The 4,919-nt window shown below is 38.3% G+C and overlaps 1 pseudogene; it reads left to right on the top strand.

Moving 5' to 3' along the window:
* Positions 1-494: 494 nt before the first annotated feature.
* On the top strand, positions 495-4,538 carry LOC146478926 (uncharacterized; annotated as a pseudogene).
* The last annotated feature ends 381 nt before the right edge of the window (positions 4,539-4,919 follow it).

The raw sequence follows: 4,919 nt of genomic DNA, 5'->3' as shown, positions 1-4,919 counted from the left end.
ATCGGGTTGATTGCTTTGCTTTTGACATTTTTGGCAGGCAGGACAAAAACGGTCGCCCCGCAGTCCACATGAAAGCGAACTGGTTGTCCCCCTAGGATCATTTCCGCATAAATTTCTTTAGCGTCCCCACACGGTTCAACCGTACTAATGGAGACCAATGGAACCTTGTTGTGCTAATATCACGCAATCTATGTAATCTGATTCACTCGAGGTTTCTTCGTATTCTTCTCCTACGGCATGCATGCATCTTGCTTCTTTGAGTAGACTGGCAACACTTGGCGAAAAGGTTTTCTTTTCCACAGGAAGTAAATTTTTACTCCCCATGCAGGCCATTCCGTTGTCGGCCAAACCAGGAAATAGCAGGTAGCTGTAAAGAAACGACGAGAAACACAAGCTGTAGAGATAACCTTTGTCGGCGATGATGATGTAGGGAGTGAGCAAATTCCTCCGCCTCCGTACACTCACAATTCCTATGAGTCAATCAACTCATTGGCATGGAACAAGTGTCCGAAACACAAATGGCATGGGAGAAAGAGAATTGTCATGGCTGCATCATCTGCTACCTGCACTTCAGTTGCGGCGCTGCGAAAAAGTTTGAAGTGATGGAAAAAGCTGGAATTCCCTCTGGAAGTTATAGCCAGAAGGAAGCAAAGAGAAGAGACAGTGTCAGGATCGATCAAGCAGAGAGATGGAACAACATAAAAAGTACCGCCTTGCAAGACGTCAAGTTAAGCAGAGGAATGAAGAACTGCTTGTGTCCACGGAAGGTGAAACATATGTAGCTGCAGCATTTGACGAAGTGCTGCTTTACAGAGCAGGAAAAAAGAAAAAGAGAAAGTCAACTTGTCATCCTTTAATAGAGGTATCCTTTGTTGTGACGTTTTATATTAAGCTAAAGTTTCATTGCATTTTGCCGCAAAAAGCTTTTTACCTATTTATTTAGCTGTGTCCTTATTTTTCTGAAAGAGTATTTTAGTTATTGTCGCCAAATTTGGCGAATATTCTTTGTGTTCCTGTCTGCAACCCTATGGAGCAGAATTTGATTTTCTCACATAGAGCTGGTTTAATCAGAGGCTTACCTTATAAAGAATTTGTGTGGTTACTATTGCAACCAAAATGGTCGAAAGGCGATATCACTCTATAGGGATTGCACCAGATCTAATAATGATTCATTGTACCAAAAATCAAGTGTTTTATATGAAAGCAAATTGATAAAATATGAGGGGCTGCAATCCAACCCTAAAAACAGCACTTCTGAGAGTTTCGTAAACATTGAATGTGTCTTGTAATAGTTCACAGCTTTGGTGTGTTTCTTGCAAAGTTTGAGCCAATTTGAATCAATTGCCAATTAAATGATTTTTTAGCAAACTGCCAAAATGTTACCAAAACCTAACCGTAATGCCCCCTTATGAATGTGGCACTATAGCGCTTTCACTTATAATATGGCCATGGCATACGCTGTGTTAGACATCGACAGCCAGTTTTCGTTGATCTGGTTTTCTTTCTATCAATCAATCTATCAATTTCTATCAACCTTAACATCCTAGGGAGACACCTTAAAATGTTGTCTCCTTTGTTCCCAGATAGTTTTAGGCCTTTTGAAGACACCTGTGTGTGAACTAATTCGTAGACTGATCTGTTCGGATGATTTAGTTGGAAAAATTAAGTTGTAGAAAGCTTTAGGATAAGAATGTTTTTCAATTCCCCAATTTTTCTAGCTGTCGTTGGTGTAACAAAACGTCTAACAGACCTTTCTACGCATTTTTAATAACATATTTCACCCTTTGAAAACGAAAGGAATTCGTTTTGGAATCACTTTCTGCCGAAGAAAACTTAAGATATCCCTCAGAACTCAATCCGAATTTCTGAGGCGATTCTAAAAGACCTGACAAAAGGATTTTCTCCGTAATGAACAGTTGGGTGCCCCTGATTTAAGATCCTCCTCAAATAGTTTGTTGCTTGCAACGCCAACTTATAGAAGTAGGGTTACATTAGGAGACAGATCATTCCAGGTCGCAGCTCCGGCACTTTGGAATTTATTACCGCGTGAGATTCGTTCTATTACAGATCTACGGACTTTTAAGTGCCATCTGAAGGAAGCTTTTATTGATTGAACGTTTAATTTTTATTGCGATGATTTCTAGTACCTTGACATGCATTGTATATTTCGATTTTTATTATGGTATATTTTTAATAATTCTAATTTAGATACTCTGTATATAAGTAGTATTTCAGTGTTATAGATAGAAATCATGTACTGATGCGCGCTTGATCATTTTATGGAAAGCGCGCAATATAAGAATTAAATTATTATTATTATTATTATTATTATTATTATTATTATTATTATTATTATTACAACTTTATTATTGACAAGAATAAAATCTACTAGATACAGTTTGATTCTATTAAAACCTAAGTGATTTTACAGTTTGCTGTCATAAAATTGTAAAATATCAACATCTCGAATATAAAAGCTAATTCATATGGGTTTGGTTCAGAAGATAAAAGAATAATTTTCACTGATGTAATAAAAATATATATACCCTCATAATAAGAATATTCTAAATAAATGCCCAGTCACAGTGTTTCCAATAATACACTAAAAATAATTCAGACTGACAAAAAAAGTCACTACTTAAATTCTGGCTTGCGCACTTTCCGATGTAATGTCAATGTCAATGTCATGTAATATTATCATTATCATCATCATCATTATCATCATCATCATCATCATCATTATTATTATTATTATTATTATTATTATTATTATTATTATTATTATTTGATATTAGAGACCTTTAGATTCTAGTACGAGTACAACTACGAATACGAGATTTGGCTAATTCAAGTTTTTAGCAATGTACTTAGAAGAGATACTCTGAATAGTTTTAAACATTACTTTTTTATACGCATAATCGACAAGTGGAATAATCTGCTAAAGGAAACTGCTGAGGCAGAAAATTTGAACAGCTTTAAGAACAGACTGAGATGTCATCTTGCAAATTTTTCTAGAGAACACTAAGTTCTTCTTTTGTGCGATGTGTTATAGGTTTTATGCTAGGTATTTTAAACAGTTGTAAATAGTTAATGTTTTAATTTATTTTATTACCAGAAGATAAACTAGAGAGGGATAACCTCATGTATCTCCTTTTCACTTGGATTTGTGAATAACGGCTATGAGGAAGCTTCATTTTACTCTTTGTGAGCGACGAACTTGACGCAGTTGTTTTGAATAATGACATGACAGCTAAGTCCGTTAGTGACTCCAAAAAATACGAGATCACAACGTTTCGAGGACTTATTTTTGCCCCTACGTCGTTTTTACAAAAACTCGTATTAAAGTGACGACGGCTATCTCGTTTTCCCGCCAAAATGACACTTGTTCACGCGTGCGCACTCTTTGTCTATTGGCAAAACTCGTAGTCGTACTTGTCCTCGGACTAGAATCTGAAGGTCTCTATTGTAGCGTTAGGTGATTACCCGTTGATATCCCCACGTAACTATTGTAAGTCACATAACCGGTGGTGCATGAATGATGCAAAAAAACATTACACAAAAGTGTAAATAAATAAAAAATTAGAACTGTGGTGATCAAGTCATTTATTGCCTCAAGTGATGATCAATTAAATCCAAATAAGCAACAACAGTCGACTCCCGATAGCTTGAACCCTCGCTAATTCGAACCTCACGAAAACTCGAACATACTTCCCTTTCCTTTCAGGTCATTTTCTATGTAATTTACCCTCGATAACTCGAACTCCCGATAACTCGAACCTTTTTCAATTTCCCTTGAAGCGTTGCTCTGCCCGTTAATCGCTGGAGAAAAGATGAAGCTGCGGTATTCCTGGCCGCAAACCTTCGCGGCAAAGCTCAAAAGGTGCTAAATGGCATGTCTGATAGCGAATGCCGAAATAACTCAAAGATTGCTTCGGTTCGGTTTTAAATAGGGGCGCGAGTTACACCAGGTGCGTCTGCACAATCGTCGTCGAACAGGAACATGAAAGTGTTCAAGCTCTTGCTGCATATATCTGCTGTATGTCCAGTATACCGTATCAGGATTTACTTCCTGACACTCAGATGAAAGATTTGTCGTCCGGCATTTCGTTGATACTATCAAAGACTAAGACGACCGGCTTCGGCTACGAAGAAATACGGAACCACGTAACATGGACGAAGCCTCGTCGGTGGAGGTTCACTCTGCATGTGAATGAAGCTGTCAGGGAGCCTAATTTTTTAAAGCTCAGTTGTTACGTAATGACATTAAAATGCAACAAGAACGTCAGGAGACTCAGCAAGTCGCTTTCTAACAATTAGTCTAGGTTCAGCAGATACAGCAGCTTACCCAGTCAATGTCTCTGAACACTTCTGGAAGCCAACAACGCTCACATGCTTCACGTTATTCCAATCGATGCTGGTATTACAAAGAGTTTGGCCATTACCGTCGTAGCTGTCCAACCTACAAGTCACTTGATCAAGGCGATTTGGGTTCGGGAAACGCCAGCGGTGTGTCGCCCAAGGGCCAGGGGGATGCCTGAATGAGGGTAATGTTGGCCCCACAGCAAGACCTGATGTTAACAATGCTCTTCCACAGTCATCGTTGAGGCAATAAATGACTTGTCCTGATATGCCCATGGACAGGTCACAAGTTAACAATAACGAGGCTTTTATTTGTCAGGTTTTATCAATTAGAGGAACTCGTGTTCTGTGGTTGATAGATACTGGTGCTGCTGTTCAATCTTGTCGCTTAACATTAATAATTCCTAAGCAGTATTCAAATTACCAACCAACAGAGACAACACTTTCACATTTTAACAAAAGAGCAGTGCTGAGGAATGGTTATCACTTGCTTTCAAAACGGAAAAGAATGTTATTACAATAGCTTCTCTTAACGTGCGGGGCCTTGGGAATGATACAAA

Source organism: Pavona decussata, unplaced genomic scaffold (assembly GCF_977016875.1).
Source record: "Pavona decussata unplaced genomic scaffold, jaPavDecu1.1 SCAFFOLD_61, whole genome shotgun sequence".
NCBI classification, from domain to species: Eukaryota; Metazoa; Cnidaria; class Anthozoa; order Scleractinia; family Agariciidae; genus Pavona; species Pavona decussata.
The sequence above is the reverse complement of the archived record's forward strand: the minus strand, read 5'-3'. Positions and strand labels throughout refer to the sequence as shown.